A 15,739-nucleotide genomic window follows, 5' to 3' on the forward strand; every position below is an offset into this window, starting at 1 on the left:
GGGCGCTGCTGACCTCGACTCGGGACGTTGTGAGCCGGTGGGGAGAATACTTCGAAGACCTCCTCAATTCCACCGACACGCCTTCCCATGAGGGAGCAGAGTCTGGGTTCTCTGAGGCGGGCTCTCCTATCTCTGGGGTTGAGGTCACCGAGGTGGTTCAAAAGCTCCTCGGTGGCAAGGCCCCGGGGGCTGATGAGATTCGCCCGGAGTTCCTCAAGGCTCTGGATGTTGTAGGGCTGTCCTGGTTAACATGCCTCTGCGACATCGCGTGGACATCGGAGACAGTGCCTCTGGATTGGCAGACTGGGGTGGTGGTCCCCCTTTTTAAGAAGGGGGACCAGTTGTGTTCCAAACTACGGGGGGATCACACTCCTCAGCCTCCCTTGTAAGGTCTATTCAGGGGTGCTGGAGAGGAGGGTCCATCGGGAAGTTGAATCTCAGATTCAGGAGGAGCAGTGTGGTTTTCGGCCGTGGAACAGTGGATCAGGTCTACACCCTTGGCAGGGTCCTCGAGGGTGCATGGGAGTTCGCCCAACCAGTCTACATGTGTTTTGCGGACTTGGAGAAGGTGTTCTCCCCAAGTGGAGGAGCTCAAGTATCTTGGGGTCTTTTTCACGAGTGAGGGAAGATTGGAACGGGAGATCGACAGGCGGATCGGTGCAGCGTCTGCAGTGATGCAGACTTTGTATCGATCCGTTGTGGTAAAGAAGGAGCTAAGCCGAAAGGCGAAGCTCTCGATTTACCGGTCGATCTACGTTCCTACCACACAAGCTGTCACAAGCTGTGGGTCGTGACCGAAAGAACAAGATCCCGGATACGAGCGGCCGAAATGAGTTTCCTCCGCAGGGTGTCCGGGCTCTCGCTTAGAGATAGGATGAGAAGCTCGGTCATCCGGCAGGATCACAGAGTAGAGCCGCTGCTCCTCCACATCAAGAGGAGCCAGATGAGGTGGCTGGGGCATCTGATTCGGATGCCTCCCGGACGCCTCCCTGGTGAGGTGTTCCGGGCACGTCCCACCGGCAGGAGACCCCGGGGACGACCCAGGACACGCTGGAGAGACTACATCCTTCGGCTGGCCTGAGAACGCCTCGGGATCCCCCCAGAAGAGCTGGATGAAGTGGCTGGGAAGAGGGAAGTCTGGGCGTCTCTGCTAAGGCTGCTGCCCCCGCGACCTGACCTCGGATAAGCGGTAGAAAATGGATGGATGGATGGATGGAGTTTAAAGTTAAATCCACCTTCAATACAAACCACACTTATTCATAGTTACTAATCAACAAATATATTTTTTACATAGCTATGAGAATCAATGATTTGGATACAAAGGCCACATACACTTCATATTTTATTCTACCTTTAAAAGCTGTATGATTTTAGTCTTTTCTTTTTTTTAAAACATACATATTTTGTTAAATATCAAGACGTATTCAGTTAATCAATAAGTTTACTTACTGCAACAAATAACTGATGAATATGCAAATCGCTTGTGTATCCCCCTCACTTATACTCTTGTCCCGCACACGTTTATAATTTACATAATTAATGCCACCACACTTCAGTTGTACAGACGGGTTCACGACCCTGGTCCTGCATGCTTCTTCTCCTGTCCTTGTCCTGTTCTATCTCGTCCTATCCTTCCCTCGCAGGGTGTAGCATTACAGCCCCATGCGACACTCATATTTAACGTTTCATTGTTGTAGATAATGTAATGATTTACTTCACTCATCCTGTTTAACAATTAGTGTTGTCTTTAGTCTTTGTTTCTTTCTCCCTTCTCGAAACTTTGTTCTGTTCGACTGATCTAGTCTGATTCTCAATAAACCTCAATCATAATACCACATCCGAAGCTTAAATACTCCACTGTGACACAGTAAAACTGTTTCGGCATAAAAGGGATACAGGTTTTCCATTCTGCTTGACCTAACAGCCGAACAGGACCAAAAAAAAAAAAAAAAAAAGAAGAAATTACACATAAATAAAAAACAATTAATAAATAAAAATAATACAGTTTTTCCCAAATTGTTAATTACCAAAGTCATAACATTTAGTCCAAGACTTATCACACTGTCTATTTTCTTCCTGTTACATTTCTAACGTATCATTTAGGGCACAGTGTAGCAGTTTGTGAATCCAATCCCACTCAGCGCCCCGGTGCGCCTCTAGGAGTCAGTAAGAGCTTCTTGTAGTTCCTCCACCTCATTTCCTGCTCGTCTAAACCTCCCAAAGAAGAGCAACTTTCATCATCGAGCAGAGACGCACAGAGGACACCCCGAAACTTGAAGAAGACACCCCAAACTGCCAGCCATAAAAACCAGTGTCACCCCAGCGGCTTTGACTGTCACTGCCCGGAGGCCAAACAGTCGGATTAAGACACAAAAGCATCAACTGGAAAGTTTGGATTGGAGCTGCGAGATTGCGTCGTTTGACAGGTTGCTGTGACAACGAACTTTGGAAGGTACGCGACTGCTGTTTCCTTGAGACTCTCACACAGCTGTGCAACTCAGTCTTTCTACTCTCATCATGACACTTTTTGTCCGTTGCCGGCGTTTTAACTGCTGATTTTGAGACATGCGTACGTTATCAAAGCACGTTGAGACGTAACACAGAAACGCTCATGCAAATTTAGGATCTCCTGGGACGTCAACTCGATAATAGTAGACTATCATTACACGACCGCAGAGCACTTGATGTATTCCGGGCAGGATGATGGTTCCATCCCTTGAAGCTTCAAGGAAAACATATTGGGTCAAAACAGACAGACATGCATGAGATTGTACTTTGCAGGGGTGTACAATGGCTAAACTGCATCATAGCTGTCTAATATTTTGCTTATCTCAATAACTTAAAATGAAAAAAATCAAATTATTAAGAACAGCTCTGAGTAGGATGCAGTACAGTTCTGCACAACTCTAAAGTGTAGTGTGTGTGTGTGTGTGAATATGTATGTATATGTATATGTATATATATATATATATATATATATATAATATAGGGTCTTCCTTGCACCACCCCTTTTGCAAAGTTGCACGGAAGCCAGTTTAGTATTTGAATTTTAACCCCCAACAAATGAACAGTGATGAAAATGAGTTTCCCCCAGCAGTCAGTATGCCTTCTCAGCTGCTCATTGCTCATGCGACAAGTGAACATGTCTTACACTCATTTACCTCACATTCTACCTCAGCTTCCGCTCGACTGGGAAGAGCTATTTTGAATTTTGGAATACATACATACATTTACCGATGTCAAGCATGACCATCCATAACTAATTTAGTGCACTGGACCACTTTGAATCCATAACAATTGTAAGTTTTGTTTGTGGAGAGTTTTTCCTGTGGGAAGCACTGGCTGATTCTGCGTAGTGGCAAACAAAAGCAGCAATGTGTTGCAGTCACACACTGTCAGACATTCGAGAGCTCGCCTCTGTGTTCTGGCCTTTCCTGAAAGTTCCTATTCTCTGAGACCGGGGCGCACCAACATCCGCACTGCTCACTCTGCAGGACCTCACAATAGACGAGCTGTGCTGCTATGTCAACATTTACTCCGCTCTCGTCCCCACCTGAACGTTTAATCACATACTTGTGGGCCAATCGGTAACAGGAAGACGCTGCGTGTTTATGTTTGTGGCATTAGGCTGTATGAGACTTGGCGCCAATACTCAATAACTTTGCATCTTGTGTCAAAGAGTAAAAAAAGTTAATTTCTAGCATTAGGTTATGCTAAATCCTTTTCTTGAAGGTCAACAAGACGCTTGTATTCCCAGTTTTTATTCAGGAGCACGGTATACAATATAATGATCTCTAGCGCTCTGCTGGATTGCAACATTTGCATGCAATAACATCTGCAACATTACTCTTGCACATAAACAACCCTTGTATTTTCGCAACACTTTGTTTTAAATACGCATAAGTAAAAGGCAACGCCTTGGTTGCGCATGACTCAATATATTAAGAGTAAACGTTTATTAAAACGATAACAGAAGAAAAAAATCAATTCAGTGAACGACTGTGTATCACTTTGCACCAAAACACACAGAGAATGTACAATGCTTAACACACGTATTTGACCACCTTTTATAAAAACGAGAAAGGCCGACTTGACATCATGAAGTGCTTTAATGTGCGCTCCTTCAATTTTAGTCAGCACTTTACATTTACCGTTTTGAACAGTAAAGATGAATTTTAACTGAAACTGAAGTGACCTTTTTATACCACATTTGAGGCGGCTCGCTGTGCTTCTCTGAGAAGACAGAAGTTTAGCAAGCATAACGTCCAATCACTTAAACAACATTTTCTGTTCAGGAATGCAAATAGATAACTCATTTCACATCTTTTAAGAAGTCATATTATGCTTTGCCAGTTTTTGGTTAAATTTGAATAGTCATAGGAGTGGCACGAAGGTCAACTGGTTAGCACATCTGCCTCACAGTTCTGAGGGCCCGGGCCTTGTGTAGCACTGTATGTTCTAATGAACTATTCATGTCTTTGTGAACAGCAAACGATTTTTATGGGGGTCGCGGTCTTGTAGACTAGGATAGGATTTGAAATGCTAATTAAATAGAATAGAATAGAATAGAATAGACCAGGGATGGGCAACTTAAATGAGGGCGCCACACTTTTTCATCAGCGCTTTAAGAGGTCACCAGACTGTGCACTTCTAGCCAGTATGACAAAATGCCATTTAAATATGAACAAAATATGTGCATGTCTTTTTTTTTTTTAAATTGAACCTAAGTACATCACAGTATCTTAATATATTTCATGCTCAAACGCATAATAGCTCCACTCTTCACGAACAAGGGTTTGAAGTGATCAACAAAATGAAACATTTTTGAATTACCATTCAAAGATAGCACAAAACTGCTGATCAGCACACCAACATCAAGTGCAAGAACTCATTTTGTGCATTTTTTTCACAAAAATCTATCCATCCATCCATCCATTCATTCTACCACTTATCCTCACTGGGGTCGCGGGTGTGCTGGAGCCTATCCCAGATGACTTTAGCCGTGGTATATCCTGAACTGGTCGTCAGCCAATTGCATGCAGGGCTTCACAAAAATCAAATCTTACAAGCCCAACATGGAATTTGAGCTTCTTCTCACGTAAACCAGTACCTGTTTAGTTCCGTGTTTTGTCGTATGTTTGTAAGGCTGGGAAGCGCTGGCAGCACTCAACTCTAGCCGTGAGATTTAAATTCCGACTCTCAGTAGAAATTGTACACACAGTCACCACGTCATGGCAGGCATGAAACATGACGATTTTGCTCAACTTAAAGCAAAGTAACAATTTACTTTTTATAGATATTTGTAACGTTATCTCTATTTAGCTAGAGTCTTGTGGCATGCACTCAACACTATTCATTCATTTTCCGTACCGCTTATCTTCACGAGGGTCGCGGGCGTGCCGGAGCCTATCCCAGCTATCTTCGGGCGAGAGGCGGGGTACACCCTGAACTGGTCGCCAGCCAATCGCAGGGCACATACAAACAAACAACCATTTGCACTCACGTTGACACCTATGGGCAATTTTCAATTGCTAATCTTCAACTTCATTCATGCGATAACAAAGAGATTCACCTGGTAAAACAACAAATACCTTCAATTGATGTGTTACTAACCCCCCACCACCCCCATAATGACCGCAACCTTTGTGGTGTTGTGGCTGATGACTCGCTTTAAAAGGTAAAAGGTTTATTTTGATAATTCAAAACAGAACACGACAGCTGCCCAACAATAAGTACCGCAGAATACTCGTCGGTCAAAAGAAGCCGTGTAGTGTATGACGCACTGCTCGCTAGGCTACGAAGCTTCAAGATGGGCGCCATGGCCTGAACGTGGATGTTTTTTTTTTGTTGCAGCAACTTGCAGACAGGCTGAATAATCGAGTCGTCGAGTATAGTCGTCTGTGTATATATATATATATATTAGTTAGTAACACATGAATTGAGGGTATTTATTGTTTTACCAAGTTAATCTCCTTATGATCACATTGATGATGTTGAAGACTAGCAAATTAGTCCTGGTCTCGACCGGTTTCTGTCAAGAATTTTCATTTCGGTGCCTCACTACTTTTTGTAAAAAGTTACATACATGTTACAAATGATGGTAGTGGCATTACCGGTGTTAAGTGAGCATACAATGAAAAGAGAGAAGGATAAATGTCAAAGTTGCAAATGTCATCATGGCTGTCGTGTGAGCAGTTCATTGCGGTACTAACAGCATTAGTCTTTTGCGCTGATATTGCATCATTGGTGTACAGGTCATTGCTGGAATATGTTGGCTAATGTAAACTGCCTACACCGAACTCTGTGTGTTTTGAACCCGTTCCTTAGCTCATACCCGTGGAGCCTGAAAATGCTGTATATTGTGTCTCCCTCGCCAAAACAGAACTGACAACCATTTGATCCACTGTGACCAGTCAACATCAAATCATGTCGAGATGGCATGACCTTTGTTGGTTTTCAAGTGTTTCCTTCATGTGTATTACTGCAGACCAGATGGTTACAAAGAAGTCAGTCCATTAATCATATGATAATATAGGGGCCTTCGGAAGGAGCGGTGGTTCCCCCTATTTTGTTTGAACTTGTCATATTTCATTTCAAGTAGGTGTTAAATTCTACCTCAGTAAACTCGGCATATGGCTCTAACATGCAAAGGATGCAACTTACTACATGCTCTGCAAAGTCTATCTCATATCTATCTATCTATCTATCTATCTATCTATCTATCTATCTATCTATCTATCTATCTATCTATCTATCTATCTATCTATCTATCTATCTATCTATCTATCTATCAAGAGATACACAATATACACACTGTATATGGTGTGATAACATACTACTACAGTATTTATTATGAGCCATGATTAAAATAAATTACGTATTCTACTGCTTGCAACATATTTTATTGAAACAGAAATATGCATTAGAAACATTAGCCAACAAATGTTTCACAGCATTGCAAACTGCCAACAAGAAAACCAAAATATTTGACCGTACCACAAACATATTCTGAATCACGAGCATGAAAAAAGCTGTCATTATTTATTATGTATGTCATCAAAGTTGAATGAGTATTATTCGCCTAAAAATATAAGAGTACCTGTGACAAAATAAATAATATATATTTTAAATGCAGATTTGTTTCAAATCATCAAAATACAAATAATAAAATAAAATAAATGGGCCCTGGCCTGTCAGGGCAATTTGACAATGTGTTGTAATTCTTATTTTTGATGATAAATTAATTAATACGTCCTGAAATATTTTTTAACTCCCCAAATAGCACATTGTATGTTTACATATAGCTTTCCTGTATTATGTCTTGTGTGAGTGAGGTTACAAGAGCAGCGATACGATTGGATTTGGTTTTCCTTGTCCAGAATAGTCGGTGCTGCAAGAAGTAAAGGATTTATTCAGAAGGCTTACTTGTTAGCGTGATTGGCACAGCTTTTAAAATCAACACTTTTTTTCGCAACTCTCCTCAGAATGACACGTGAAAGAAACAAAAAACAAAACAAAACATGAAACAATAGAAAGAGTGACACTAATATTATTTTTTGCTCTTAGTGTTGAATTAGTTTTGAAGTTTGATTTGTTTCAAAGCATATTGAAACTCATGTTTTTGTGCACAGCAATTTTAACAGCTACCACAACCTGTCACGTTCTATCATCTATCAGTGTTTTCTTTGAGCAATAGTGTTCTACAGTCTCATAATGTGCAGCTTCAGCATCAACTTTAGCCCACAAAATGTAAATTCCCATGAGATTTCTGTAGAATGTCAGTCAAAAAAAAAAAAAAGCATCACATTTTCATTATCATCGTTATATTTTTCCATAAGTAAGAGGGATATTCTACAACAGCAACAATATAATCCCATAGTGGTCATAGTAAGCACATTGTATGTCCAACATTTAATTGTCCCCGCAATTGATGACTGTCTATATTTTTAACAACATATTGAATTGAAATCAAAAGTCATGGAAAATTGTGGTAAATAGTAGATATTGGTAGGATAATAATTAAGTATTCATATTCTGCGTACTCATAACAATTTCCGCTAATTCTTATCAGCTCAGACTGTGATTCAGAATTGTTTATATGTTATGCAGATGAATATCCTGTAGCCAAAGCTGACTTTCATCACCATTCCACTGTGATACTGTGTTGCTGGTTATTTTTATGTATTTTGGTGTATCTCTGTTATATTTATTTCCACGCTGCTATTTTTCATCTGTTTGCTAATGTAGCTAATGCTGACTCAGCCGTGTGAAGTGCATTCAGGGACGTCTTGCAAAATAAATGTGAATGTGTTCATTTTGTTTTATAATATAAAACTGATTACTAAAAGGAATCATGCTGTATATATTAAGGTCAGTAAACGTGAGTCTATCAGGATAACTTCAACAACATTCACTATACGATCACACTTGTTGTAATAATATATTTTTTTGTTACAAACCGCCGGTAATGCAAGACTCCAAATATTATACGTATGCTAGTGTAATTATATAATTTATTGTTTTTTTTTTTTACCAGTTTTAAATATCAGGCTGCCACTGTGGCCCATAAATGTGTAAATCTGACCCCAACGTCCATGTCTCACCAGCAATGAACCTCACCACGTTACTGAAGTGGACACTTTTTTTTTTTTTTTTTGCATTAGTCGGCAACATAAATTGATACCGCTTGATCTGACCCTCGAGCCTTGGGTTTGACACCTGTGTTGTAGGCGAATCGCGGTTTTACAAGCAAACATTTGATTAAAAAAAAAAACAACTAATGTACAGTGCTTAACAAATTCATTAGACAACCTCTCATAAAATTGAGAAGGGACCAATAGTGCTTTATTCCGGACTCTTTCAATTTCAGTGAGTTCTCGACAGCTAATGAAGTGCTGTGATTCCTTTGCTTCCTTTTGCGGTTATCGGTATCGGATTGGAGAAACAAGTTATCGGTTATCGGTATGGGTGTAAAAAACGGTTATCGTGCAACCCTACAACAAAAAAGAAAATTATTAAGTATAAAGTAAATATAAAAGCATACTACTGGTAGCAAGTAAGCAACTACTACTAGTATACTATATAAAGAATAAGTACTTTATAAAGTATAGTAAGTATAATGTATATTGGAATAATTTTTTTTAATACAGTAACATGAGTTGTATAAAATGGGCTCCAATGCCTTCCTAATTTCATGTTCCTCAAAGCTCGATGACTGTGTTTTCTTTTCACCCAATGATAAGGGAAAAGATGTAAACAGCTCATTGTGTCAACAGACACTATTGGTTAAGTATGTCGGTCAATCAACTCCTACGTGTGTACAATTGCTTCATATTGGCTATTATCAATCACTCCCTGTGTTTTAGGGACAGGAGCTTGCTATTTCATTCAGCAATTTTCAAGGTCTACTGTCATTAATTCTAGCCTGTAATTAATGGAACCCATAAAGAACAGCTACCGGTATACTGACATCAACTGTGGGATGCTCCATAGATGCCAGCCTCGCTTAAAACGATTAAAACACGTCGATAACAAACATAAACTGAAATGTATGGTGCCTAAAAAGGTGCCATACTATTCACCAAACTTGGTCATTCAGCTCTGGAAAACATGAAGAGACCACTCCTATTTTTTCTTAAAACAGGCATTTCTGTTGAAGTCCATTCCATTCCAGAAGCTACAGTGTCTTGCACCTCCTGTGCAAATTGGTGGAAGATCTGTGATAAACTGTGGGAGCTGCAGCAAGATTGTAATCAGGCAGATTTTTCTTCATGAAGAACACATGAATCAGGCGCCATACGAAGTTGTCCTGGAAGAAAACCTTTTCTTCTGCTGCCTTTGACAATGTTTCCAAACTCGGAGAATTGTTGTGTGGAGGCCACACGGCGAAGGTCTGTCATAGCCAGCACGATCTCTAGTCCTCAAACCCTTTAAAAACCTCGGGTGTAATCCAAAGGACGACGGATGCTCACAAACCCACAAATAAAACTGAGCTGCTTCAATTTGGGCCAGCAACAGCAATGTGAAAGACAGCTGAGCCACATGGCAAGATGCATCAACACTGTGGTTACAAATGGGGACTCTTCCATTAAATATAGATTTCAAAATGTAAAGATTAGTATTATGTTGTTTAAAGATGAATGTTTTGTTTTCTACACATTATGAGCCATATTCTCCCGTTTTCTGATTGGGCCCAATCCGTCGTCCACTTAAGGCTATCATTTGCGCACCTTCTGACCATTTGCGCACTCTGGGTGCAGTAACCCGGAAGCGTGGGCCTTCCCTCTCATATCTGGCCGAGCACGTACTCTCCCAAACACTTAAGCGCATTTCCTCATCCGCACTCTACAGCATGGTTGCTGGGCAAAGCTGATCAACGACTCGCTTTGCTAAACGTGTCCAGTCATGAGCACAATATTCTGATGATGATTAAATTACTTTTATTGGATTCATTACATACAGACATGGCTTGACACGAACCTTTTTGCTCCCCAGCCACTGTGGCTAGTGGCTTCCCAGACTCACCAGACACTTTTTACAAGCTACAATTTTTATGCCCTGCCTCTCGCTGAGATGGGTTCCAGCACATCCTAAAGCGACCCGTCAGGAGGAGAAGTGGTACAAAGAATGGATGGATGGATGATTAAAGCTCGATAAAATAACTAGCCCTATTTATTAGATATTGAAAAGTTCCATTTGTAGCCACTAGGTATTTGCAAACAACTCAAAAGAAAATGCTGAAGAAAACATTCAAAAGTGAAAAATAGTTGACAAATGTTTTTTTTCAATAATCCAAACATGCATCACGTTATTTTATTCATTCAAAGGACTGTAGATTTGACCAGTGTAGCTGCTTTCAAAATATTATATTATATATAAATTACTACATTACATTACTACATTAATACATTCGATATAACTGTTTAGTATTTTTATTATTATTTTAAATTAAGGCATTAACCCTACATGGCAGTATGAAGTAAAGTGGGATGCTGTATAGTCTTATATTAAGTGTGCAGCGGACATGGGAGTTATGTGAGAGACATGACTGTTCAGGAATTACTGTGGTTGTACTGCTCATAAAACGAGTCATTAATACATTTACTGTTCGCAGGCGCCTCACATACTTTACCAACTTGGAAGTGAAGGCATCATTCATGGACTGATTTTCTTGTGCTTCTTGAACTTGCAACAGTGACGTTGCATTTGCGTTATCTTTATGTCACAAAGACGCAACTTACACAACTTTAAAACGCTGCATTATGTTGTGTAATGGCGGACATGGGGGTTGACGGTTACATTTATCTTTGCTTTGTTCGCAAAGCTGCAAATTACACAATGAAAAAATGCTGAAATAGACTCGCTAAAACTCGCATGAAACAAAAACAGCCAATCATGCAGTGAGTGCATGATCGGAACTCAACGAGGAGGAGGAGCCAGGCGGTAGGCAGAATCGATAAGCAATAGACAGCAGCATAGTGGCAGAATCTGCTCGCAGTTCAAACAAGGGAGTACAATTCAACCTGCCAAATTGGCTAATAGGAGTGGCTGTGCTACCCGCCACGGTGGGTAGAGTCGAACCCTGAATACATGAGCGGTGCCCACGTCTCCCTGGCGACGATCGACTTACATCCGCTACAGTTCATTTCACAAGTATGATATATTTCCCAAATGGATTTCTATAGCGCCGGCACGGTGGACGAGTGGTTAGCACAACTGGTTAGCACATCCGCCCTACAGTTCTGGGGACCGGGGTTCAAATCCCGGCCCTGGATGTGTGGAGTTTGCATGTTCTCTCCGTGCCTGGGTGGGTTTTCTCCCGGCACGCCGGTTTCCTCCCACATCCCAAAAACATGTGTGGTAGGTTGATTGGAGACACTACATTGCCCGTAGGTGTGATTGTGAGTGCGAATGGCTGTTTGTTTCGTGTGCCCTGCGATTGGCTGGCGACCGGTTCAGGGTGTACCCCGCCTCCTGCCCGAAGATAGCTGGTACAGGCTCCAGCACCCCCGCGACCCTAGCGAGGAGAAGCGGTAAAGGAAATGGATGGATGGATGGATTTCTATAGCATTCATGCAAATCAGGAAAACGCCACGATGCAGGAATTCCAGCGAGCCTCAGAATTCAATGTGTCCCGCATTGCGTGTCGGTGCGCACATACTCACCCGGTACGCGCAGTGGGTGTGTCAGAAGTCAATACGGGAGAGCCAGGCGCGTAAAATACAGACTTACGCACCAACGAGAGAATATGGCCCTAAACGCACAAAATGATCGGTTTGGAAGTAATGTCAGAGTTTGGTGTAATGTATCAACATTTTACTTATTTTAATCAACCCCGCTTCTATAACTAATAAACCAGAGAAACTGCTTATTTCAGCAGACTTGAATATGCACTAGTCAGTGTTTTGATTGATAGATTGTTGAGGTATCTCCTACTTTTTGGAAGAAATGGTCCGAAAGAAGCCAAAAAGTAAAACCCGGACAGTGTTAATCCGCTCATGATGCTCAGAGTGCTGAGGTCTCACGTAATTCCAGGCATCATGACAGTTTGGACGCTGAAGTTTTGTGTGACTTTTGATGGATGTGCGACGATTAAGATTGAACCATATGACCCTTAAAGAGAAAGCAAAGGAATCTGAGCAATTCTTTATCTGCAAGATTGCTAAAATGTGGTTTCAGTGGTGTAGTTGATGACTAAGTGTTGCTGTCCTGAATCATGATTTAGTCTTTGTTGTCTGTGCAATTTACAACCATGTCGTTGGAAGCGAAATTTCCGTTTAAAAAAAAAAAAAAAAAAAAAAAGCGGACAGTAAAGGCGGCGACTCCAGTATCACTGAGAGTTAGCATACATAAGTGGCACTACCTGTGAGTAAAAAAAAGACAAAACAATCTTCTTGTGGCACCTGACCTGGCTGTTTTTTGGGGACTTGTGACAGAACTTCTTGACTCCAAATTGCTCCAGACAGATAAAAAAAAACAGTAATTTGCAGCCTTGAACCTGCTGCTATTAACTGGACATAAGGGAGCCTCATTTTGGAGGCAGCGCTCGCTCTCCACCACCTCCATAATCAAAAGCACCTTTGTGAGTTGAGTCTGCTGCCTCTCGGTGTGAGACCTCAAGTGAACTTTTGAAACATGATCCTTTACATTATTACACTGCACCTCAACTGCTTACATATGTTGTTTTCATATGGATGATGCTTTCTTCAACTTTTGTTAAAGTTAGTGGAGAAGTCAAATGATTTCCCAGTGAACATGTCACATATATGAAAAAAATAAAAAGATATGACATTGGCTTTTTCTACTCATGCTAAAACCACCAGGAGTGATGTACCTACAGTGAACCCTCGTTCATCGCAGGGGATGCGTTCCAGTCTCACCAGCAATACACCATATAATGTTTTACCCGCACTCTTAAACACATTTGAACTTATAAAAAACATGTTGTAAATGTACACAAAACAACCTAATTGCAAGCATAAAATGTATAGAAAATACTGTATGGATTGTAGTGTCTGTGTACATCCATGTGCCTTTAAGAGGCGGGGCACGTGACTTTGGTAAAAATCTGTGTGTGAGTGTCCGGTTGAGAGCTGTGGCAGACAACAGCCTTCGTGTGAGTACGCTCAGTGTGTTTGATTGTTCTCTTGGCGTTTAATAAACGGCTGGGGAATATGACGACTACGGGGAGCATTACACTAAAGGCTTCTTTGTAATCTCGTGGACGGCGACCGCGCTGACGTCACTGCGGCTGTCCCGCGCGTATTTCGCCTTTATTTTGAAAATGTACTGCAGTTCACCTCCAAGTCGGGGGTGTCGCTACGGCTGGTATTGGCTAGGACACCACAGGGTGGAGTTTCCTCTGCATTTTTTGGGCCATTTCCGGTAGCCATTTTTACTTTCCTTTCAGTAACAAGGAACAAAGCAACAACAATGGCAACCATGGAACAGTGTCTGCTAGAACAAATTGACCTAGATGACCAGATGATATGTTTAATTAAGCTGCAAAATCGATTGAGAAGGCGGCGGCGTAGATGGTATGTAGAACCGAGGGGCACGCTGAATACGTCATCACAGCATGTGACTAAAATGTACCAATCACGAGAGATGATCTCCGCGGCGTTCGATGCGCAGCAACAATTTTTGCCGTGTGTGTGTCAAGTGACGCGTAGAGGCCGCGTGGGCCAATTCGTCGGTCACGTGATGCGATGCTGGCGTTGTTGGCCGCGCAACCGCGGGAGTATAAAGAGGCCTTAAGTATGTAAATAGTAAAAACCCATAAAAGTCATTGCCTAAAAAAAATTGATATAGCAAGGGTCCAAATGATAAACCATGATGTTTCATAGGAACAAAACTACAACCCCAATTCCAATGAAGTTGGGATGTTGTGTTAAACATGAATAAAAACAGTATACAATGATTTGCAAATCATGTTTGACCTATATTTAATTGAATACACTACAAAGACAAGATATTTAATGTTCAAACTGATAAAATTTATTGTTTTTAGCAAATAATCCTTAACTTAGAATTTAATGGCTGCAAGACATTCCAAAATCGCTGGGACAGGGTCATGTTTACCATTGTGTTACATCACCTTTTCTTTTAACAACATTCAATAAACGTTTGGGAAATGAGGGCACTAATTGTTGAAGCTTTGTCGGTGGAATTCTTTCCCATTCTTGCTTGATGTACAGCTTCAGCTGTTCAACAGTCCGGGGTCTCCGTTGTCGTATTTTACGCTTCATAATGCGCCACACATTTTCAATGGGAGACAGGTCTGGACTCCAGGCAGGGCAGTCTAGTACCCGCACTCTTTTACTATGAAGCCACACTGTTGTAACACATGCAGAATGTGGTTTGGCATTGTCTTGCTGAAATAAGCAGGGGCGTCCATGAAAAAGTCGTTGCTTGGATGGCAGCATATGTTTCTCCAAAACCTGTATGTACCTTTCAGCATTAATGGTGCCTTCACAGATGTGTAAGTTACCCATGCCATTGGCAGTAACACAGCCCCATACCATCACAGATGCTGGCTTTTGAACTTTGCGTCCATCACTGTCCGGATGGTTCTTTTCCTCTTTGGACACGACGTCCACAATTTACAAAAACAATTTGAAATGTGGACTCGTCGGACCACTTTGCTTCAGTCCATCTGAGATGAGCTCGGGCCCAGACAAGCCGGCGGCGTTTCTGGGTATTGTTGATAAATGGCTTTTGCTTTGCATAGTAGTTTCAATTCACCCTTACAGATGTAGCGGCGAACTGTATTTACTGACATTGGTTTTCTGAAGTGTTCCTGAGCCCATGTGGTGATATCCTTTCCACAGTGATGTCGGATTTTGATTTAGTACCGCCTGAGGGATCGAAGGTCACAGGCATTCAATGTTGGTTTTCAGCCTTGCCGCTGACATGCAGTGATTTCTCCAGATTCTCTGAACCTTTTGATGATATTATGGACTGCAGATGATGAAATCCCTAAATTCCTTGCAATTGTACGTTGTCCTTAAACTGTTCGACTATTTTCTCACACACTTGTTCACAAAGAGGTGAACCTCGCCCCGTCTTTGCTTGTGAATGACTGAGCAATTCAGGGAAGCTCCTTTTCTACCCAATCATGGCACCCATCTGTTCCCAATTAGCCTGTTCATCTGTGGCATGTTCCAAACAGGTGTTTGATGAGCATTCCTCAACTTTCTCAGTCTTTTTTGCCACCTGTCCCAGCTTGCAGCCATAACGT

At 41.6% G+C, this 15,739-nt stretch overlaps 1 protein-coding gene across 1 annotated transcript in view; it reads left to right on the forward strand.

Moving 5' to 3' along the window:
* Positions 1–2,190: 2,190 nt before the first annotated feature.
* tspan9a (tetraspanin 9a) overlaps positions 2,191–15,739 on the forward strand; it is a 222,123-nt gene continuing 208,574 nt past the window's right edge. The window contains exon 1 of the mRNA XM_061773469.1: positions 2,191–2,452. The gene's annotated coding sequence lies outside the window, so the exon portion shown is untranslated. The remainder of the gene's footprint in view (positions 2,453–15,739) is intronic.

Source organism: Phyllopteryx taeniolatus, chromosome 5 (genome assembly GCF_024500385.1).
Source record: "Phyllopteryx taeniolatus isolate TA_2022b chromosome 5, UOR_Ptae_1.2, whole genome shotgun sequence".
In the NCBI taxonomy this organism is placed as follows: domain Eukaryota; kingdom Metazoa; phylum Chordata; class Actinopteri; order Syngnathiformes; family Syngnathidae; genus Phyllopteryx; species Phyllopteryx taeniolatus.